The sequence below is a fragment of the Zerene cesonia genome, chromosome 6 (assembly GCF_012273895.1).
Source record: "Zerene cesonia ecotype Mississippi chromosome 6, Zerene_cesonia_1.1, whole genome shotgun sequence".
Taxonomy (NCBI): domain Eukaryota; kingdom Metazoa; phylum Arthropoda; class Insecta; order Lepidoptera; family Pieridae; genus Zerene; species Zerene cesonia.
In genome coordinates this window covers 3,729,671-3,755,701 of record NC_052107.1, presented here as the reverse complement: position 1 = coordinate 3,755,701, position 26,031 = coordinate 3,729,671, and the positions used below count along the sequence as shown (strand labels likewise).

The following is a 26,031-nucleotide window of genomic DNA, read 5'->3' as shown; positions in this document are numbered from 1 at the left end:
TTTGCGTATGAAGTGCGACTCTCTATTTATATAATAGACAAGTTTAAAAGTAAATTTTTATATTCTAATTGGCATATTAAAATAAGAAAGTAATCATTTCTTTGAATTCAAGAAACTTTCATGTTTCTCAAGGTTAATTATAATTTATAAGTATACATCGGAGGTCCAAGCCAGGTCCACTCTGTTGTATTACACACACTCAAACCATGTATTTGTCATGTATCCATGTCAATTTATTTCATACCAGTTAGAATGAGATATTTCACAGCGGTAATAAGTGGCTTTCTCTAGCCTCCTAACTATTTGCAGACATAAAAATCACATCACAGATTCGCTCAGTTGCGACGTGATAAAGAGACAAATATGCAAGCAAACTTTGGCGTTATAATATTAGTAAGAATAAAGCTATTACAGGACGGAACATTGTAAATATATAATTTTGTGTCTTAATAAATTCAAATTAATTTTCATGAGACCATTACTTATATTTTCTTATACAGATAAGGCAGTATTTGTGCATCTATTGTAGTATCTCTTATTAAATTATGTACTTTCCTCTAGTAAATTAACAATGTAAATATTAAATGGGCAAACAATAACAACACTTGATTCCCTCTATTGCACGTGAATGCAATATATTAAACATAGTAGTATTATCATCAATGCCACTGTTTTATATTCAATAAATATTATTATATATAAGTATATAAATTCGCAGAGCCGAAGTTGGAATTATATGTACAAAGTTATTCGTAATTATAATTCCGCTCATGCACGTTATATGTGGAGTGTAATTCTAAAAAAAAGTAAATGCAAACTTAAAATTACTTTCCGCTAAAGGTATGCGCTAGTGGTTCTTGTTTCCATCTGTCTCAGCGACTAAGTGATCATCTTGGTTCCCGTTGGCGTAGCTCAGAAATAAATAATCTTATAATTTTAAATGTGTTTAATTTTTATTAGTAGCAATTTTAATTCGTACTTTGTATATAATAATTCGTAATTTGTTTTTTAATATAGCATCAACGAATTTAGTTAGCTTTCTTATCACTGCGGCATAAAAATAAATTTATTGTTTAAGGCCCGCAATCTTTACGCTGGCCACTTGCATACCATCACTTTGCACGTGCCAGTAATTATCATGTGTATACACTAGCTGGCATGCATGGATGCATGTATACTTGTGTCTGCATCATTCGCCAATAATACATAAGAATTTCTTGTATTATTTGATGGTTTTATGACCATATTTAGCTCTTTAATTTGCTAATGTGAATCCAATTTTTTACTAAAATCTATTTTCTTCTTCTTGTCTCTTATAATTTGAGCCACACATTATTTTCCAAGTTGCGAGACCATTTATTAGACTACGAATGTTTTCCATTGCAATGACAACTGAGAGTGAAGTGGGATGCAGGTGTACCAGCTATAATCAGTCATACGCATAGACTTTATAAGCATCTAAATTGCATGCAAGTTTCACTTTCAAATGGTCGTATGCAAGCTTCTGATGCTTTACAGGCATGTGTAGATATTCTGGCCTTTATTGCTTTGTTTTGTAAGTAGATTAAAATAATTGAATAAGTATCATCCGATATTGATATTATTACTAGTATTTTATATTATAATGAATATAAATAACATATGTGGAATTGTTGAAAAGCGAATAAAATTTCATTTGGTTTTACATTTCAGTAACGAAATTCCGCTAAATACAAATGTACGTAAAAAAATGTTTAAATTTCTCGATTCGTGTAATTTAGATATGTTATATTTTCAGAATATTCAAGTTTATTATTCGACAGTTACCGTTTTATAGTGTATTTTCGATATAGCAAAATTAATTTAAATAAAAGTTTTCATATACAAAACCTGTGTCAGCTTTTTCGCCCTATAATCTTAAATTCCAGTTGAAATAATCCTAAATCTATTTTGACGATGTCAACACTTCTAAGGGTTGAGGATGCTTGTGGCTTGTCACTTTATATCAGACTTCACGTCTAACTTCGGATCTCATGAACGATTAGATAATTTTAATGCTTTCATCGAACATAATTCATAATTATTTTGTTTATATATATTATATCTTTTATTTGTATCATATTATTTGACGATCTTACAATTATTAAATCATTATTAGTTATTGTCAGTGTAGTAATTTAACGATTCATTTTAAACGAAAAACTAACTCCCATCAAATTATTAAATCTAAGTCATATTCAAGTAGGACCAAATAGAAGGAACACGATTTCAAATAAAAAAAAAAGTTATGAATTAACAAAGAAAATGAATAATAATCATAGGGTCCCATTGATAACCACCTCTTTATATTGAAGCGAAGGTATGTAAGTTTGTCTTTCTTTTACGTTGCCACGAAGTTTTGTGTTTGGATATAGCCAGGAGGCTAAAGAATGACATAATTATACACATAGGCCTTTGCGGGCGAAGTCACGGGCGGATAGCTACTAGATGAGTTTGCTTAATATACTGACATAATGAAATTTTAATAGTCACGATCATGTTTCGGGTTGTCTGAGAGAGATCGCTTATAGCGTTTAAACAGCCTTCTGTACATAAAATTATGATACCTTTACCTGTTTGTTTTACAATAAATAATTTTCATTGATTGATTCATTTCATGTTATTTAGTTTAGCGATTTTAAATATATCAAGCTTCTTTTCATACATTCTAGATAAATATTCATAAAATAATGATTATCTCAGAAAAATAAATAATGATCTTGAGAAGGTATCCGTTTTATCATCTCTATTGTATTAATTATTCAAGATCCGGTAATCTAAATGCAAATGAAATCCATAATACTCCAATCATCTTAGGTGCCTATAACTTTTATCGTCAGTCTAAATAGACGTCGTAAATTGAAATCACCGCTATAAAAATGTTGAAAATCGACAATTTTCATTCTTTAAGACTTATGAAGTACTAGCTGCACCCCGCGGTTTCACACGCGTAAGTCCGTATCCCGCAGGAATATCGGGATAAAAAGTTGCCTATATGTTATTCCAGTTGTCCAGCTGTCTACGTACCAAATTTCATTGCAATCGGTAAAGCAGTTTTTGCGTGAAAGAGCAACAAATACACACACATTCTTACAAACTTTCGCATTTATAATATTAGTAGAACAAAGAAAATCGTGCCGTCCTATAATATTAATATACTCGTAATACAAATTGACTTTCAACTTACACTATATAAATGTATGTCATTAATGAAGAAAGTGATAGCATGCAGCGACTTTGTTTTCTTATCAGCTGCAGTCCTTGAGTTTTATACTTAGTCGTGCCATTATTAATTGAGCTCATGTAGGGAAATGTACCAAGATGTACATATTATCAGACCCCCGCTTGATAATTTGCTTATTATTAATGGTATAAGCGTTGTTTGTGACAGTTTATTGAATTTAAATAGATTGTTTACTTCTACTCGTAATGTTAAACGAAGCGTATTACTTGCGATAATAATTAATGTACCACCAAGACATCCATAAATTGTTGTATGCGAAACGCAGATCTGAATTCAAATATACTAGATGGTAGAATTGTATAAAATATTCAGTAATATATTGTTTTCAAATGTAAACTTCGATTACAGATGTATTTTATCCTTTGCTATGAGTCACAAAAACTAGTTAGACTATTTTAGAGTGAAAACTTTTAACAAGATGCCGCTAAATTACGTTATTATGTAAAAATATTTAAAAATAAAGGGTAAAAAAAAATAAAATTCGAAAAACAAAAACACTATTTTTCCACTTTGATTAATAATAAATTTAAATGAAGTTGCGGTATTTTCATAAATTTTTCACTTTAATGTAGTTCTACTAGTTCTTATATGCTCATTTTATCAACCTTGAGCTAAGAATATAAACTTAATTTATCGCTTATACACTGCGCGAGAAAATTAACGATTAAGGTACGGTTTCAGTGACAAGTCAAGTGAAAGTTATTGCAGAACCGGTGTCATTAGTCGAAGCCGCAATAGACGTGGAAATGCAGTCTTAGGGAGGTTAATGTAAATTATGTTGTAATATTCTAGAAGCTTCCATGGATATAGTTTGCAAGATGCATCATGCTTGATGTGGTTAGCAATGGATTAGTGCGATAAGAGATACATAATTCCTTTAGGTCCTTCCTGTCCGATTGGAGTTTCCGAGTGATCGGAAATATACATTCATATATTATTGAAAGGCTTGTCGATGTCAACTCCAAAGGCCAATCTCGGATAGAAAATTGTTTTAAGTGTACCCTATTAATATTATTTCCTTCGATGGAGGTTTACTATTTTCAACGACTTAAGGTCATATAATAATATATAAAACAAAAATCGCGCGTGAAACGCTTGCTGATCAAACGTTTTGAATAGTTATATAACATATAAGACATGACGTGATTATACTTAGATCATGTTAAAATAGTGCTATACTAGATGCTCGACCCGGCTGCGCCCGGATATCGAGATTACTTTTTTATTTCAAGGGAGCATTTAATCAGGATAAAAGGTGTCCTATCACCCAAGTCAACTCATACCCTGCCTGTATACCGAACTTCATCAAAATCCGTTCAGGAGTTTTAGCATGATCTTCGGACAAACATCCAAACAAACAAACATTTATAATAGTAGTGCGATCGATATGTTTTTGCTTATTTCTTAATTTTCACTTACTATTTCTTTGTATTACACACGCGTAACGCAAGTATAAAATGTTCCTCCATAAAATAACCTGCATCATTTAATTAAAATGAACCGAGTTGCGAGATTACGATTGATCTAAATATTGCCAATGATGTGATAAATACAATGTATTAAGGTACTTCAAAAGGTCAATAAGGAAGTAGGAAATACGTTCAGTGCATTGAAATAAAACAAACTATTTGACAAAATAATCTCGTAACTAAGATGTGAGTAGTTTTAATTCACAAGATAACACGTTCAAGGCCTTTACATCGCTACTGGGTACGATTAATAAATGTTTTTAAAAGTTTATCTTTAAATAAATAATGGGACAGATAATTGTTGTGTAGAAGTGTACTGTGTAGTGTTAAAAGCCACCAACTGAATTAAAGTTCTTATTTCGATAAAGATTTATATTTTGCTTAGTCTAAGAAATACTCAAGTTACTTATTGTTTATTTATTTTATTGTACATAACATGGACTTGCATAACATTTAAACGGATTTCTAAGCAATTGTTCACTGCAATAGCTATTTAAAAAAAATAGCAGGCATAAAGCAAAAAATCAATCATTTTTAATTATTCATTCTTCCTTTATAGACATGCTTCATAAGAAATATGAAATGATGTATAAGCAATCTTTGAAGGGAAGAAATTGTTCTTATCTTTTAATTATGAGGTAATTTTTTATTCAAATTACTGTCCAGTTAAATACAATTATATTCATGTGAAACAAAAATGTTATACCAGTGACTTCTATAAAGGTGAATACATAAATAAAATTTATAAATAGATTGATGCTTATGCATTTAACAAGCGTCGCTGTTTTTATTATACTGTATCTACTATCTACTATAAAACTATAAATAGTACCACAAAGTAAGAGATCTGAATACTAACAAACAAAATAAGATGCCACTACTGCGTTTGTATCTGAGTTTTATGTTGAATCTCTAAATAACAGGAATAAACTCGTTTCCCTTTGTAAACAAAATCTTGTTTTTAATCAGGTACGATACTGGTAGCATAGTAAACAAACGTTCGCGAAGTTAGTACTAAATGAAGTTTTCAAATCTTGTAAACAAGTCACTAATCAATGATTTATATGCGGGCAGATTTTAAAAATAAATATTGTGATAGGTTACGGAAAATAGTTGCTTTATCAGCATGTTTTTGTTGCAAATAACACGTTCTTATTTCCCGTAGACATTGGCATACATATACAGTGCACGTGACGTGTAATAAAATTGATCATGATAGTGTCTCTTTCCGCAAATATGTTTGAATTTCTTTGTGCTTAATACTAATATGGCAATCTTATAGAACCGAAGGGTCCTGGGTTCAATTCCCGGTGGGGACGCAAAAAAAAATTGTCTTGGTCTGGTAGGACACAGAAAGCTGATCACCTGCTTGTCCGTAAAGAAAATCGTTCAGTGAAACAGACGCCATCATCTGCCCCATACCCCACTAGGGGACACGGGACTTCACTTATTACAATTTTATGATCATCGATACAGAAAACTGTGGAAATATTATACGAGATATCTCACAAGAAAGTAATATGAATACGTTATTTTTGATATGAAATAGTTTTCTTTGTCAAAAACTTTCATATGAGCTAGAAATAAATGAAACGCAAAGGTATCGCTTCAACTTTTTTATCCTTATTTTCTCTTTGGAAAAACAATGAAGGCAATTGATCATAAGAACATAAAGTACCTATAGTATAATCATAGGCATTATTTGAAAGCAATTTATTATTGAATTGACTTATATCGGTCAACATTTATACTAAGAGACCAAACAGGAACATAAATAATGTTTAAAACTACATTCCGAAAAAGAAGGTTCACAATTCGTAGCGTTTTTCTTTTTTATTTTAGAAATATTGTCATTTGGTCCAATTTTAAAGTAGTAGTAGTGGTTCTTCCCTCCTCGGGATACTTCCTCGAAGGTGGAAATGAGGATGAGAAAATAAATCGCCACCTACCCCAACCTGTGAGGTATCAATGGAAAAAAAAGTATCTTTGTAAGGTTGAGTTTCAATACATATCTTTAAAATTAGGTGTTGCCTTTTGAAAATATTGGTCGTGAAAGATCGAAATTTTGACTTCATATCACTAGGTATTAGGTATATTGCAATCAAATTAAATTTTTTATTATTTTTACCATTATAAATTGCAAACACATATTGAGTAATCTCTCTTTTTTAAACAAATTTCATCAAAAGTAAAACATAATGTTATCACAATATTATAAATATATTTATTTTCAACAAACATCAACTAAACCGCCTTCAAATTATATGAACTAAACATAATTTTAATGAGATTAGATAACAAGTAACCGCTTTTGAACATAAAAGTTTCTTGAAAATCGGTTAATCCAGTAATAAGTTATGAAGTAACACACGTCTACTCCTTCTCCTTTTTCGTTTAAAAATATCTAAATTCAATTTCGATTCGTATGAATTACATATAAATCAATATGGCTCCATTATTATTATTTATTCAATAAATATGAAAGGAATCCTTGTGAGATCGTCGAACTTTGCTCTTGAACATATATATATATATATATATATATATATTCATTACTGTATCTATTATTGGAGTTATCTTAATATTGCTGGGTTGTTTCCAGGCCGCGACCTTTGAATTATTTAAACACCTTTTATTCCTATATTAACTTTTTAATTACTATTATGTATTACATTCCATAATATTCGTGTACCACCAGAAGGACGATACCCGGTCTTTTGTTTTTTTTTTAATTTCTACTCGTATTATTATCAAGGCGAAAGTACAACTGTCTGTCTGTTCACAATTAAACCACTCAACCGATTTGGATGAAGTTCGGTAAAAAGATAGTGTGAGAGATGAGAAGACAAGTATAGAATATAAGATAGTCATTATTTCGGAAATTCTAGGGGAACTATGCATGTAAAATCCGGTACTGTCTTCTGCTTTGGATTATGCGGGTGAAGCTGCGGGCTTAAAGCTAGTTCCTTATAAATGAGACATGATTGGTATCACAGCTTCTGATGATCGGTACAGTTCATATAAATGGTATTGATGCATAATATCAAATATGATGGCAATAAAACATAAATATACATACCAAAAATTTTCATATAACAATAAAATAGATAATTTTCATAAAGAATCCATACAATTAATGATTCTAATTTAGCAATTCCTTCAGGCTTAGGGAATTTCATAATTAAATATGAAGGTACATAATAATGAGATTCCTAAAGCTACTGAGTTAGTCGGAATAATTTACTAAAATTTCAACCGTCGTAGGTAAGACAATTTATTTACATTTTTGTTTTCCGTTGTTCTAGTTTTTAATTAAATGTAAACTCGTTTATAAATTATATTTTTAAGTACTTAAAACAAATCAAGAACAATTTTATTAATTTCCTGATGAAGTGAAGTAACTGATTGATTTTTCTTATAAAATTTAATTTAAATAAGTATTTATTCAAGATACCATTTCACTAATAAATAATGTTATTAAAGTATAATATTATATTTTTTATTTTTCATATTTATTACGTTATTGTTGTGATAACGGTAAAAATACTAGTTATCTGTAATGTTTTTGCTCGAAACTTCTCTTGTTATATGGATCACTTTGATCTTTGTACAGAGATCAGCTTAAAGTTTTATTTTCTTCACATAAAAACATACTATTTATATAGTGACACTAAAAAAAATGGTAAAAAACAAATCATTTTTTGTTATAAACATTTACTTACATGCTTGAAGTCTGATAATATAAAAAGGTTATTCACATTATCACAAAACGCCCGAATATACAACAATTTCGTACATTCAATGTCCCAGAAGTAAAAATCGAAATGTAGCGCAATCGAATTGCGCACGCGCACGCTCCGAGACTGCGTCAACTTCAGAATGTAGATAATACACAGCGCCGGTTCTATTTGTATACACTGCCGGCAATTTAAGCAAAGCCTAACACTACGATTATTATAGGTCAAGTGATAAAAATATTTTTAATCACACTCGGTACATCCATGTTACGTTTGCCAAAAATATCCTTAATTAATGAAATCAAATATTTATTGGATAAATTGCATTTTAAATGTTTTTACAATAAGCCTAATTTCTAGAAGTATGTGTTATGTTATGCAAAGAAAATTATCACAACATTATCAGGCATTATAAAGCGATACTCACAATAATGGCAATATGCCTTGAAAATCTGATTCCGACTAGCATCATTCGAAGCGGTCACACTGTGATAGTCCTACTAAGGCTCGGCATTTCATTTGCATAGATAAGCAAACATATTTAACCACAGTATCGGCGTGATATTGGAAAAAGCGATGTAGAATGGACTATTTTTTTTAATCGAACGCAATTTTAAACAATTGATTTTAGAGTTAATTCGTAACATTGAAAAATCAATTATTCAAAACACGTAACAGCTATCTGCTAGCCAATTATTAAGTAATTAATTATTGTAAAACAAAGCAAAAAATGTAAACAGCATGACTGTGCATAAATTTGTCGCATTGTTAATTTGTGTGTCATTTCTCTCACTGGATCTACTTTACCTCCAACGAGGTCAATAGCCTTGATTGCATAATTTTTATACGGAACATACTCCTATATCGATATATATACTCTATGTAGTTCTGTTGTTCATTGTCATGTGAAACGTGCTACAAAACGTGTCAGTTCTCATTATTATTGTACGGAAATTGTTATTAATTTTTTCCCGTGATATACTTAGATGTATTTAAATGGATTGCGTTGTAGTAATCAATGAGTTTATTTATGAGAGTGGTAATTAGTTATTGAGCTTCATACTCGTTTTTATTAAATTGCAAGTCCATTTGTTATTGTGCATTGCGGTTCTTCAATCAGTGTTACGACGTGAAGTCTAGTTATTATCGACATATCCCATGGATGTAACTCCCCAGGAACCAATTCATATAATATGTAGAAACAATTACATTAACGAGTGGATGTGGATTAATATGTCTTTAGTATTATTTAAGGTTAAACCTTTTTTAATTCTGGAAGATATCCTGTAAGAAATTAATCTGTACACCCGCGGTTTCGCTTATGATATAAAGCTGTTCTTCATAAGAGTTTTGACTCTATTTCAATATTGCATTTTGCTTTCATGATTGCCATAGTTTATTTTTCCAAATGTTTCAATCTTCCTAAAAAATCTAACAATCCTATATAACAAAATGAAAAATTGCCACGTGTGACCTATATAATTTAGTCGTATAATAATGCTCCGGGCAAAATGTTTTTACCCATTCTCAACAACAGAATACCTTCACATCAGTTTCATGACAATAAGCTTCTGATTCATGTGCGTTCCATTCTCTTATATTTACATATTGCCATGTCATGTTTGAAAAAGTGCTCATAATAAAAACATTAATGTAAATTCAACAATGTCGATATATTATATTGTTAGTTGACAGCTGCCTTTAATTAATTGTGTGTAAATGTATTATCCTATAAACTTGTAATGTTTGTATCCATAGTACTATTTTAGCGAAAACATCGTATTTTTTATAGTTTATATGTTGCTTTTTTTAACCAAATATTTTTTCCACCCAAAACATCAATTTACAAATCGGGCTGGGCATTTTCGAGTAATCGAATAACTTGCAAATAAAGAAAAGAAAAATTTAAGGCCAATAACTTGGAATCCTCCTTACTTTAAAGTCGTTTAATAAAATTTGGTCTTGATATTGATAAATTGCAATATTTTAAGTGTCACATCTATTTTGGACTACCCATTACTATGTAAGGTAAATAAAAGTTCAACTTTTACTTTTTTCTCCCAAGAAAATCGTGCTGATTATCGGGATAAAAAGTATCCCTCACACATCACATGTATGAAAAATAATAATTAGGAGATTTGTTTAATAACATATAATTTTGTACAACGCAACGTGCATTTGGGTTCAGAATGCACGTTTTACCAAAACGCATATTGTTGTATTCTGTATTAAGAATCTACATCATTGTGATATACTTGGATACATATACTTAATATAATCAAATGACGTTCTGAAGAACTTAATTTAAATAAAGAAGTATTTATTTTAGAGCCGATATTTGTTCCCTTTGCAGGGACACTGGCTTCATACGAGGTATTAATTCAGATACACCACGTAGACCAAGTGCAGTTAGGTCTAGTGAGGATATAAGAGATTTCATAATATGTCGAACTTTTGATTCCTTGACATGCCGGTTTCCTCACGACGTATTCCATCACGGATTTGAGCAGTTATGATGTGGATTATATAGTAAAGATAAATTCATAAATCAATTAATATTTTCAATGCTCACCTGTTCTCAAACCTCCAGCTTTCCGATTGCAGTTCGAGGTCCTAGACTCTCCAGCTGTTAAAATATAGTGGCTCAATGCCAATGCCACTATATTTTTCTACTACTATTTTCATCTTAATTCGGCCTCTTCAATTTTATTATGATACCTACAATAGATAGATAAATTTGCGAATTTAATGTTACTTATTTAATAACTGTGGATGCTTAGAGGGTTTTAAATAGGGTGGTATTAACAGAACTGTCTAAGAATGTGAGCTATGTCGTAAGTTTCGCGGTATATTGTTAGAATGTTTTAGCATACTGCTTAATTAATTATCATGTTAATATTGAGAATCGTAAGTAAAAATATGTTGTTTTAGTTATGACGTGATTTTGTTTTCAATGTCTAAATATATTTAATCAATTCAACTTATTTGTAAATGTATTGCGAATTATAATTAATAAATATAACAGGTTATGAATGCTATTATTTGTGTATTAATGTGTGATATAATGAAAATATATCCTATCGATTACAGTAATCGTATATCGAAAAGTTGTTTTTTGAAATCCACACCTTGTACTACATATAAGAATTTTGTTTATACTAGTCGCAGGATATAAACACTTGATATACTTTTCGTAATCTTAGTAAACAGCTTTAACAAGCAGTTTCTAGAAATAGGAAATTGACTTGTTGCTCAAACATTAACGAAACCTTACTTGCTTCCATAATAATTTGTATTTTAATTTATTACTTCAACGACCAGTTTACATACAACATTGTTGATATACTTAAATATTAAATATATTTAACTATACGCACCACACTTCCCCTGTTGCACGATTGTAATAAATTATATACAAGTAATATATGGGTATATAATGGACATATACTCAACTAATCTCACCGTCAATACGCATTCAGCGAAATCACGCGTCCTCTGGTAGTGCATTTGCGCTAATGCTTGAATGAAATATGTGTAATCACATCCCTTTCACTAATAAATTAACTTCACGATAAGTGGGTGTTCAGTCTTTTATGTCCTGCCAGATTGGGACATTTATTACTGGTCCTGGGAATCGAATAAAATATGGAACGAATAAACATTTGGATTGAATACATATTGTTTGTAACAGTATTGTTGAAGCATAACGCTCTGTATTACACACAATTCCTATTCAAACTTTTTATAGACCAAACGTCACCGAATTGGTGAGATTAATCAAAGAGCTATTCCCATTAGATTCGTTTTATTATTTCGATACAATGACTTTTAAATTGCCTATTAACTTCGAGTGCCAAATGGGTGCAACCTGAATTTTGGAGTTGTTATTTGAAGATGCGAAATAGTTAAAAGTAATCACACTTAATCTGTAGGTGTTGAAATGACTTAATGGATGGCAATTTTGCAAGCGGATGCCATTTGATAAGGTCTGTAATTATTTTAAATATATAATACGTATGTAGCTAATCTAGTATAAATAAAAAAAAATATATTTTTCGTTGGAATAGTTGAAACTGGTACAATATGTCTTATATGCTTTCTTACTCTAGAAGAAATGTTTTCAAATTATAACCTACTAGTCGCTCGTCCCGGCTTCGTCCGAATATCAAGATTCCTGTTTCATCCCAAGGGAGTATTTAATAGGGATAAAAAGTATCCTATCACCCAAGTCAGCTCATATCCTGTCTGTATACCAAATTTCATCAAAATCTGTTCAGTAGTCCAGCGTGATTGACGTACATACGTCTAAACAAATAAACTTTCACATTTATAATACTAGTATGAAGTACAATGTGATAAAAACTAAGTTAATTTATCTTACGAATCATAGACATGATTGAATCTATGTTAATTATGTATCGAAGTAAAAGAGACTTCTGCATTAGTATGCGTTGGTGTAACACCTATTAGGTTTCGTTGCAATTTGATTTCGAAAACATGATATTATAATATAAGGTGTCATTTAATAACAAATGCTATTCAAGGCGCTAATATAGTTAATGATCAACCGCATAATTTAATGACTGCCTCTTTATTCTAGTTGGTAAAATGAACATTTTGGATTGCCTGATTCTCGTGGGAGAATTATAAAAATCATATAAAAACCTGTCTCTAGCAATCTTAACATACGTATTTTTTGTTTTAAAAATGTAATCTGATTTTAATAAATTATTTTGGAAAAAATTAGCGACGTCGGAATTAATATTTTAAATTTACATTTGAAATGAAATTGTACTCGACTTGGGTCCACCCACAAGCACAAAAGATAAAGTCAAGAACCTCCCTATTTTGAAGTCGGTTGAAAAAACAATCTCCTGAATTTACTCGTTATTCACCACGATTAATAGTGGATAACATGTCTGGCTTATTCAATTACTATCTTCGACCTCTTTTGAAAGGAATCCAAAGGAATATATATATATATGTATATAGGTATTTAATTCCAACCAATTATGCTATCTCATATCTATAAAGCATTAATGTTTAAATACTTTTAACTAGTGTGCGTATTAGAGTTACGCTGCTATATAACAATTTATTGGAAAACTGTTCCACTGTGACAGCTTACATATGCCACCTTATGCCTAAATGTTGTCTTCCTTGACTCACAAACATATAAGGTCTGCTCTTAAAGGTTTTCGTGATTAAAAGTTACACTATTTAACATTTTTGCTGCACGGTCTTGTTATATTTGAATAAGACAACAAGGTTTTCTTGAGACTCATAATAAATTGTAATATTTTACGTATAGTATAAAAATTTGGTCAATCATAAAGATTTATATCAATTATACGTAGGTATCACAATTTTTATTGTACATATTAAATAATAGAAAAGAATGCGCATTCATAAATGAGCGGAGGGGACTTTATTATATATTCCTTATGGGGAATGATTTGATCGTCATAAATAATAAAAAACTTAGTGCCAACGACAACCAAACTTCATTCGTTTAAAAAGGAAGTAATGAACTCATAGAAATAATAGTAGGGGAGCCCAAGATGCTAAATGTGTATTTACTCGAGCGTTTCAGAAACCTATTGGAATTCGCAGATTATGCGATAGCAAGAAAAAAAGTCCTATAGGGTTTTCAATTTTAGCGATGGAAAAAGGATTTTGATTTTTTTTTTTAATTATAAAAGAAAAGGGGGGCTGTGGAAATACTCAAGCACTAGATTTTGATATTTTAAATGCTCTGGTATATCACTGAAAAAAAATATAGCTTATTCTTACGATTTATGTGGAAATTTCGTGGCTACGAATAAAATGTATAATATAAAAAAAATATGACTCGAGCGCGTCAGATGAAGATATTACGGGTTATTTACACCATAAAAAATCCAAATTTCGCTAATCTGACAATTTGAGCGTAACCTTAGAGAATTATCGACATTTTTTAATTTCCTGCGGCTCCTGTGAGCGCACCCACCAATATCTGCTGCTCATACTTTCTGGAGGTACTTAGTAATAGGTAAGGTACCTTCCCTTATAATAATCTGACGCGCTCGAGTACATTCCAAAATCCCCTCTTGGGCTCCCCTACTATAAACACATAGATAAAAAATAAACTCACACAGTAATGTTTCCACAACTCACCATTTCACTCAGTGTCTCGATGTATGTTGTCGACTTTATTACATCAAAATATTATCCTACAACGTAGCCTTAATGGAAGGTTGCTGAGATTTTAAGATGCCCAACCTAAGCAGCGAGATAATTAGTCTCCGTACTTAGTTTAAAGCTCAGCTTTAAATTTAAAGTTTGTACAACTGTACCGAGACTGTGAGTGTCTGTGGAACGCCTCTTCCTAGTTACAAAGAGAAGTCCAATCGTAATTTCAGCCGTACAAAAACTTGGTTCTAAAATATGGACAGTTTTATTAAAAATGAACCTACATAAGGACAGAAAAATGAGGCAAATATCCAAGTTTTTATTTATTTCTCTCTTTGCAAATATATTAGTAATTACTTAATGTGGGAGTCGAGCATGCTTTGGCACGCAATTGGGTTAGCTTGCACCGGGGAAGTATCACGCCCCCCCCCGTTGGACCGACGAGAAATAGAAGCATGTTACTGTGTTTCTTATGGTGAGTTGTAGAGCCGGAGGGCCGTTTACTTTTCCTCATTCTTCCCAGTCCATTCAAGGCAGACGTCCATCCTGTCTTTATCCCCTACCCCGTAAAATCGGGTAACGCTTTCGCAGAGGCACTATCTTTGCCAATGTACATGGGCAATGGTGATCGCTTACCATCAGAAGGACCACCAGTGTAGTTACCCAATATGACATCAAAAATACTTGATTACAATAAAGACTAGATTTCTGTCCTAGCTTGAAAAATTTGCCTTTAGTTTTCAGTGGTGTATCAAACAGTGCTTCTAGTCACTGTTGAATTAGATTTTTAATAATTCTGCTATTTTCACGAATACAATATCAATATATCTCACTAATGTTATATGACAATTTTTCCAAAATACATATGATTTAAAAGCTGTTAGAGCATATCGCTAATTGTTATCTAAGAAATAATCAGGTCCTTCGAAAATATGACCACTATAATAAAAATTTAATAACGTGTATTTTAATGTATTGTAATGAATTTATCTTATCATCCCGTCTCATCAATTTCAAAATTTATATGATATCCTTTATCCCATTTTGAGAAATAAAAGTTAAATAAATTCAAAAAACGAGTCAGCCATGCTTTCTGAATAATCTGTTGAAGAATATTTTGAATTTGATTTTATAAATCAATAATTAATATATAAGTAAAAGTAATTGTGAATACAAATGTAAAATTTGTTATAGAGATAGCCTAGAGCGTGAGTATGGATATTCAATGGAGAAATTTTGCAATGAACAAATCAATGAAAATAGGTCGGCATAATGGAGCGACGAGCCTGTTACGTTGACTGCGAACCGCGGCCCGAGAGCGCGGCACTAAGCGAACATAGCGAGAGACAGAGATAATCGACTTTTAGAAAAAAAAAGTTGATAATATTGGTATGAGAGGATTTTGATAGCGTTGACAAAAGGGCTGACGAGCCAGAAAACATATTACAAATGTATAAAAAAATCAGTCTTGAGGACAGCTCGTACAAGTGCATCTTTAAATTTGATTAAGATCCCATAATACATAGCAAGAATTTAAAACACAAGTGATAAATACACCCTTTACCTCTACAATTTCTATAATCTATTTCGTTATGAATATTCAGTTTAAAATTGTATCGATAAAGTCAAAATTAATTTAAATATATTACAGGATTGATGGAATTCCTAAATTAACCGATAACATTTTATTTAAATGAGCATTACTTTATTCTTTTTGACTCATTTTGGATCCTAGATGTAATTTTACATGTATCAAGTTTTGGAATCTCGGATTTGTTATTACAATATTATGATAATAGGATTTTCTATAAACTTTTTAAAGCTTACAATATTATAATGAATAATAATATAATACTCCGGCTTGCTATGACAATAAATTAGTAAATTTACTAAAAATATTAAAGTATCATTGATAAAAGTTTACAAATGCGCAATAATTATTATTTTGATGTTTAAATAAGTACCACTCATTTTATATTGTTATAATTATCACTTGTATTGCATTTCATTTATAATTTTGCTACTTGCTGAAATTTTATTCAAAATTTGTAAGATGATGATTCATTTAAGTTGATGTATATATATGTATAAGGTATAAACTCCATTTCACACGTGTTTCCAAGCTTAGCTGAGAACCATAAACATTCCTTTAAGTTGTTACTAATATATTGATATTTGCAAATGTTGGAATTTACATCTGTGGCTATAAATAGTTCTTATTCAGACTAATCTTAAAAGTATGAATATTAAAATTTTATATAATACTTTTTTAGTTTATGGTATGAATAAGATCAGTGTTTTACATTCATTCAAACTCGGATAACGTTTAAATAAAAGGTATCATGCATCGGCACGATTCGAGCGAGGATTATAGGGGCAGGTCATTACTCCCGCAAAATCGGCAGTATCCCTACCTACAACGATAGCTTGTTCTTGATTTTGAATTCTTTATACACGCTGACCCGGCAAACTTGTTTATCTTTCGTGTCACAACGGATTGATTTTATGCTATCCTTTTCCTAGTTTATGGGATGTGGGAATCGAGCTCTCTTCAGCACGAATGGGGCCATCTCGCACCGGGGAAGATACCACACCTCGACAGAAGACGGGCACGATATAGTGGCATGCTTCGTGCGGCTCACGCTTCCCTGTCTATTCCTTTGTCCTCGTCATCAATCGTTTTTTTTTCTTTCTGTATTTCCTTTATCTCTGCAAATGTTTGTTGTTCATTGGCGGTGGTGATCGCTTACCATCAGGCCAACCACCAGCTCAGTTGCTATTATATAAAAATAATCATTATATCCTGTTATAAATAATATTAAATTATTTAGACATAAGTATAAAAAAAAATCCAATAAAAATATTATCTCTAAAATAAATCCATATATAAATAAAACATGCCTAATGAAATGTCTATGTTTTGTACATTTTTAGAAGAGTAATCAGGGAAAATATTAGTAAATAACGTGGATTAACTTTTTCCTAATATAATGAAGTTATGAGATTCCTCGTTTTACTATTTTTACCCTCTAAGAAAAGTAACAAGTACAGATTATCATTATTGTTATTTTTCCAAAAATACCTTCACTTGTTTCAATCTCTTGAATGTAAAATATACATAATATTATTCAAAGCGATATGGAATGGAATGGATGGATATGGATGGATGAATTTCCCATAGAAGATCAACGTGAAATAGAAGCATGTTATGTTATAGTTTTTCGTTGATCGAGAAGGAGCCAGAGGCCCGTATCGTTTCCTTAGTGTTCCCAGTTCTATACTTCTATACACTAAAGTTGGAAATCCATTTGCACACAAATATTGATGGGCGGTGCTTTTGGGGGAAAAAGTAGTTCTTGTGGGACTTAGCCCACTAAAACCTTAACGGTTGCCAACATCAAGCATATAGTAGAATAGAAGTATATAGTAGGAGGGATCCCGGGATATCCTTTCGAACGGGTCAACCGATGAACTGTCCGTCAAACAACTGTCTAATGATTTTAGAGATCCCCCTAGCTCAAGACCCCTAAGAACAGCCCTAGGCCCAGGCTCTCTTGACAAGTGACTCATATGTACTGCTTATAAATAAATTTAAAAAAATTAAAAAATAAAATATTTAAAAAATAAAATTCGTGATAAATATGTAAAAAAGCCGACTTTAAAATCACCAATACTTAAACACATGAAAAATATATAACCATATTATTGTTTCACGTCCTATCCAATCATTTATTGAAGTCGGTGCCAGCCAAGTCTAATAGCTGTTAGGTACAACCTACAAGTACTACCTACTTGGTGATTACTACATACGTAGTCTCTACAGTTAAAATAAATTACCCTGGTTTTAAATAGGTGAGTGAATAGCGCTTATATTAATTATGTTAATTTATTTTAATTTCACGTGTTTCATTTTGATATTTAGTTTTCATATTAGTTGTTTTTTTATTCAAGTTAATTTTACAAGGGTTCCGTAAACAAATGGTAAAATATAAACCGTGACAGTTAGACTGTTTAAATTATCAGATATGATACATTTCTATTACCGCTATAACATCCATTTAAAACATCGATGTTAAGCAACGGTTGGCAGGGTTATAAATTGGATGGGTCCCATCCAATTTATCGATTATATTATTAGGAAGGATTTCATTAGCTTGCGTCGTAAGCAGTAGATAATAATTTATCCCAGAAAGTCGTTTTAAAGAAATATTGAATAATATACTCTTTCAAAATTTCTTACATATATATATTTTTTTAATTATACGTTACGTATACGTTAATTACACGTTTATATTTATTTATAATTCTTCTAACGTATATCCTGATAAAACTTAAGTTCTTTGCAAAGTTTTGACCTTTGTCCTCGAATTAGTTTAATTCATAATGAGTTCACTTAATGTTGTTTCTACCAAAGATAACTACCACCGTTGGACTCTGTTTAAATTTTTGTTATTTCAAATAACTACATTAAATGAACACCAACAAATAAAATTATTCGCATCACTATAAATACCGTAAAAAATATGAATTTTAAGAACCGAACCTTAGGCTCTCGAAGAAATTCGATTACTGAGGCGGGATAGCTGATGGCCGAGAGGTCAGGCGTTGGCACGGAACAGAATGACCAAGTCGTCCAAAATTGAGAATTTAATTTTTCTTCTTCTGCAAAAATTTCTCATTTATAAAACATTTGAATGCTTTAAAGTATAAAATAAATATGAACCCTAATAGTAGGTAAAAATACCTTAATAAACCATTCTATACGATAAACCGGTACGGGTATGTATCCACGATTAGTTAAAATATACTTGCGCAATAGTATAAAATTTCTTTATAAAAAATATCTAATATCTATGTAAATAATATTCTTATGAGCGTATATTAAGGCGATAAGCTAATAAAAGGTTAAAACAATCGTTATCATAGTTCAATTTATCAAAGTTTTATTTTTTATGCACGTGGATCGCTTGTACTAATATAAATATAATTTTAAGCTGTAGTTGTAAGCATAAGAGAAAAATTCGCATAGAAATGTAAATGGAAATAGACAAAAGGTGGAAACACGTGCCATCGTGCATTCTTAGTTTCTTAACTTTGTTCATTACTAACAAAAACGCTTTGAAGTATTCGCTTTATGAACTACTAGCTGCGCCCCGCGGTTTCACCCGCGTCAAAGTTACCTATAAGTTATTCCAGTTGTCCAGCTGTATACGTACCAAATTTCATTGCAATCGCTTCAGTAGTTTTTGCGTGACAGAGCAACAAACGCACACACATCTTTACAAACTTTCGCATTTATAATATTAGTAAGATAATAGGATTATATATGTCTTAATTAGTAGCTGTATTTTTTCTTTGCGTACATTGAGAGCCAATTTTACCCACCAATTCGTTTGGTAGCTATATTTTTACGCATTCTTATCTAATTGTCTGTCATAGTATATTTTTCGCAGTTTAGTGCTTAATTAATCCTCTCGCGATTTGCCACTCCCAGTAATTTTTAAGATTCCCAGACAAAATTAATCGAGCAATGACCAGATTGCTACTATAATTATTGGTTTCCATATACGGTGTGTAGGCCTATTCGACACTAAATTAAATACCTAAGCATCAAGCGAAACCAGATATTTTGAAAGGTTTAATTCGCTTGTTTTGCTGGTTTCAATTGACCTCTTTCAATATTTAAGAAATTTGTTTTCAAATAGACAGCCTGTAGCCTAGACGATTAATACAATTAAAACAGTACCTAATTATATTAATTTCTTAATTTAGGTAATGGAAGTTTTAGGTACAGGTTATATTTAGCTTACTTTGTGTTTACTACTTATCTGTTATTGACGACAATTGTGTCATATAAGCATATTATTATATTTGTATATACTTACATATTTCTTGAAATTATTGTGCAATAATAATTATTCTCTAACGTTATTTAAAGCTTCGCGATAAGATATATTAATATAGCTGATGTTTCTCAGCCAATATAACAATTTATTTGAAAGATTAGAATCTAGTTAGGTGAGTTTATATATAAATATTTATAAGCGATAAAACAATTATTTATGGGAAATCAGATGGACAGTTTTTAGGGTTCCAATGACAAAGATTTTTCAATTATTTTTCATCGACAAAATTTCAAAATGATAAATTAACATTATTAGAACAATTGAAACAGTTTTTTGATATCTTTCGATCCTAAATATATATAGCACATTTTTTTATTTGTAATAGGAAAGCGCTTAACTTCTATCTCGTGGAGCGCGCTTCCCTAGAAGTACCTCTTCACTCTCTCCTTAGACATGACCAAAGTAAAAAATAATTAAAAAAAAGCCGCAAAAATATTCCTTGGCAAAAAAAAAGAAATTAAAATATTCTTTTCTGAATTTTTAATAATTCACCTTATATTTAGATGACTCCGATATATATATTATACTAAATGTTGTAGCGTTTTATATGGATTGAAGTTGACTAAAAGGAATTATTTCTTTTTTTATCATTTAAGAGTTTGTGTGACAACCAAGCCTAAAAATGAATGCTGAATAATAATTCGTGCTAATAAAATAGTAAGCAATAGTGGCTCAGTGGTCAGGACCTCGGACTTCTATAAAAAAATGGGGGGTTCGAAACGAAACAAAATTTAATATTTAATTTTATCTGCACACTACGATTACCCATACTATATCACCACTATTCGAAACGGTGAAAACATTGTTGAGGAAACCGACATGTCCGAAGATACAAAAGCTCGATGTCACGTGACATCCCTCAAACCGCACTTGGCCAGCATGGTGGATAAGGGCCTGAACCCTCAAAGGAGGCCCGTTTCCCTGAAGATATATAAGACATATAAAATAAAACATAACTGATATTGACAATTGATTGATTTATGAATAAAATAGTAATTTTGATAGTAGCATAGTAGTAGCCATAAAAGTTTGCGTAGAGTTCATGGTCAGTGACTCATAAAAAAAAACCTTTAATTAATTATTTATGTAGGCGACAAAGAAGCGTGTTAATGTATTTGATTTAAATTAACTAAGTTAATGTTCATTAGAATGAAAAAAGAAACACACTACGATAACCAAATGTGTCAAATACGTTAACCAATTTACTTTTTTTTCACGAAAAAAAATCCACAAAAGAGATTTTGTTAATGACCTGTTGCCTTACATGTATAGAGATTAATTTTTCGGTTCCCATGGTTCAAACAGAACTCTCATACATACATAAAACTACAAAATAGGGAGCAATACGCTTGTATATATCTGTCATAAATCCACAACTTAAAATATGATCCTCATGAATTTTGGTAATTATATTTTTAAATATTTAATTTAATTTTTGCTTGTATGTTTAAATAAGTTATGCGAAACACAACAATATGTGTTTATATTAAGTTTTAATTTTGATTTTCATGCGTTATATTGGTATTAGTTCTCACCCACGGCAATCTCTTCTTCTTCTTCTCCTCTCCTCTCAAATAATATAAATACAGTCTTAGAAGATTCACATACAGATTTTACGAATACGCAGATATGGATAATATTTTTAAAGTTCCTATGTAAGTTTGATGGCAATTGCAGTATTTTCACAAGATTTATTAAATTCTATGATCAGATCACCAAAAATAAATCGGTAAGGAACCCGGTTACAAATTTAATATAATAAAGCTTAAAATGTTCTTCAAACGAAAATAAAGTAGACTAAAATAGAAATAGAATATAAATAACCATGTAACCTTGTCCAAAGAATGCATGTCATGCCCGTCTCATATATTAGATAGTGCAATTAAAAAATCTTTTAAATTAGCTCATATTCATAATAAAATTATGAATTAAACAAGAATAGAATATATATACATAACACAGTTTGTATTAACATTGCGTGATATTGTTGAAAAACTAATAATTTAAATTTTTTAACTGATTCTTTTGCAATCTGTTGTATATGCTGTTTAACTAGCGATATTCCCGAATAAGATTTAATTTAGCCGTATTCAGTAGAGAGACCAATTTACCCATATTCCATTCCATCCCTACATTACAATTGGTTATTGTTGGTTGCCTGGTAGATATCACTTATAAGTGATAAGGCCGCCTTCTGTGCTGTATCTTCTTATTTTTTTAAGTATAAGTTTTGTTTTTGTTTTTGTATTTTGTTGGCAGCACAATAAAGTGTTTGAATAAATAAATAACAATCAATGGTGCGAACTCAATGCTCGTAGACAGAATGTCTGAAGCCAAATAATTTGTATACATGTTAGCGAAAACTTAATCAACAATCTGATCCCCTGAAATGTGTTAATTAGTTAATTATTAATCAAGAACTTGAAGACTCCCGCAGATTGACCCAGATCATTTTACCAAGAGAACCATTTGACCAATTGGACTTATTATGTACTTACGTATTATTTATACACTGTATTATCTACATAGGCAATTTATCCCGATATTCCTACGGGATACAGACTTACGTGGGTGAAACCAAGGGGCGCAGCTAGTTCTATATAATTGTATTTTTTCGACCATCTTTCGACACCTGCATTCACAATTATGAACTATTATATATATAGATAATAATCTCACTTAAGCGAAGTTACAAATAATATATTATCAAATTAAAAACTTCACTCATTTCTTCAAATAACTATTAAACCAGATAATAGAGAAACAATGTCTGAGGTCAAAATAATTGGCATCTATGTGGACGAAAAACTTAATCATCGACCTTCTGGTTTTACTGAAAATGAAACGTCCGTTCATTATGATAAACAACGCCTGCAATAAAATAAAGTTTTTTAAAGAACCAGACCAATGAAAATCGATAATTTCATTTTGTTGAGCCATAGGTTTCCGATGATTATCGTTCTTATTATAAGTACCTACTTCGTGAATTGTGTTGTCGATATAGTAAGGAAAAGTAATAATATATCATAGAAATCAATGCAAAAGACGTCAGCATCGATCCCAGCTAATTTACCGTCGTCTACAGTTATTATAATTACATTATGATTGCGAAAGTGTATTCGTTTGTTGGTATGTCTCTCCTTCCGTCTTTCATCCGCAACATATATATTTTGGGCTATGATTTAATGGCTGGAGATATTGCGGAAGTTGGAGAGTGATATAGGGTATTTTTTTCCAGAATTCCCTTTGACTAGCGAGCAAAGATAGGGCGAAAATCTAGTTAAATCAAATTGTATTCTGGTCCTTAATTCTTGGCACACCCCATGCAAACATTTTTGTAAAGCATGTAAATGCAATAAAAGCAAAATTATTATCCAATAAATATAAAACTAATTTGCAATAAATGGACGTCGAATCTAAAATCATAGCAATCTAATAATTAATCTAACATAAAAACTGTATTCATAAAAAGACTGAAGAATGTTGTCAATAAATTATAGAAGTTTAATTTTAGATATCACATATCCATAGCAATAATATAAAGCTGAAGAGTTTGTTTGTTTGTTTTTTTAATGTGCCTGTCTCAATAAATACTGGACCAATTTCACGAACACAAACACACACATACTTCAATAACATATAATGTTTACTTAGCGCCGAAAGGGTCGTAGGTGGGGCAAATAGAATGTTAATGTATTTTTTACTCGTACACCTAATTTTGTATCAGTGATCAATAATTTTCGTAACTATTACAACGTATCAATAATTTATTATTATTATGCTGGACAAAGTGTACTTGTTATGTACATATAACACGCATTAATTATAAGAAGATGCATAAGGCCACCCAGTAAGAACTTCTACCCGGTAACGATTGCAACATCGCGCACACCTGCGGTACACCTGCGATTCCAGAAAAGATGACGGCAATCCACGACCACGACGCTGCCCCGCCGAAGAAACACTCTTGGTTCCAACATTGAACCGGAGGGACGTAGTAAATAAGTTAGATATAATTTTAAATGTAATTTTTTTATTACATTAAATTATTAATAAGTAAATTTCGGTTTTTTTTGCGCCTTCGCGGGTCGGTCAATTTAATTTACTTGTAAACAATCTATTATTTCAAATTGAAAACATCGCATATTCCGTTTATTTTATATAATAAAAACTGTTAAAAATCAAGTTCACAAATATTTTCTATTCTCGATTTTTTTAAATAATTTTTGTAAGTGTGCCAAGTGTGTATTTATACATATTAAGATTGTGCATAATTTTATTAATGCATTATACAAGTAACATTACATAAGAATTTTTTATAAGAAGATCCTGCTCCTTATTTTCTATTTTTCTATCTGTCAGTCCTAACCCTTCACACCTAAACAACAGACTTAAATAAAATTTTACACGAAGATAGTTTGAGCCCTAGAAAGGATATAGGATGGTTTTCATCTCAAAAATCAAACGGAGAAGGCAAGAATCATACAGGTAAAACCACGAGACAGTCTATGTTTCTCTTTGCTGTACGGACGGAAAGCCAGGCCAGGTGAAAAGTTAGTGTATCTATATATACATTTTTCAATTTCTACAATTTGTTTCACGCTTAAAACAACACCCGAAAAGAACTTACTTTAACTTTTCATCCACAATTTATATAAATTTCATCATGCGTTTTAGAGAAATACACAAACGGAAAAAAAAACTTTCACGTAAGTATATAAAATTACTACAGGTAGGTATATACGTGTATAGTCATATGACTAGGAAGTATTATTAACATGCTTACTTAACGGTAACATTACTCGCTTACTGTATGTATCACACTATCACACTTATATTATAAATGTGAAAGTTTGTTTGTTTCGATGTTTGTCCGACAATCACGCAGAAACTACTTAACGGATTTTCATAAAATTTGGTATACAGACAGGGTATGATCTAACTTGATAGTATACTATTTTTCCCGATTAAATACTCCCTTGGGATAAAACAGGAATGTCACTAAATCATTTATAAATGCCCTAATACCACGCGGGTGAAGCCGCAGGCGGAAGCTAGCATTTTATAAAACTTAAGTGTATTTATATAACAGTTTAACACTACAATGTCATACCAGCACATATCAATGTCAAGGTAGACTTATGGAAACGGATATAGGAAGTAATATTAATATGCACGATTTAAACTAATGTAAACAAACAGAAATTCGTGTAAATAATAATTATTTATTCATATTTATTACTTACTTATTAAGATATATGAAATATTAATAGATATTTAGAGTAAACAGCGCAACGTGGTTTAAGACGATGTGGTTAATAAACAATTAAATAATAGTATTTTCTTGTGTTTGATTTTACGCGAGTATTATATTTAGAAATTAAAGACTTTTTAACGGATTTTAAACGCAAGTTATTCATTATGTTATTAACCTTAAAATAATTAAATAATATTCTACATTGCTTTCCTTAAAATAATTTTAGAAG

At 30.9% G+C, this 26,031-nt stretch overlaps 1 protein-coding gene across 2 annotated transcripts in view; it reads right to left on the bottom strand.

The window, feature by feature from the left end:
- Nucleotides 1-8,630, bottom strand: part of LOC119840365 (alkylglycerol monooxygenase-like) — a 28,615-nt gene extending 19,985 nt beyond the window's left edge. For both annotated transcript variants that reach the window (XM_038366952.1, XM_038366951.1), the window contains exon 1: nt 8,454-8,630. The gene's annotated coding sequence lies outside the window, so the exon portion shown is untranslated. The remainder of the gene's footprint in view (nt 1-8,453) is intronic.
- Nucleotides 8,631-26,031: the final 17,401 nt, after the last annotated feature.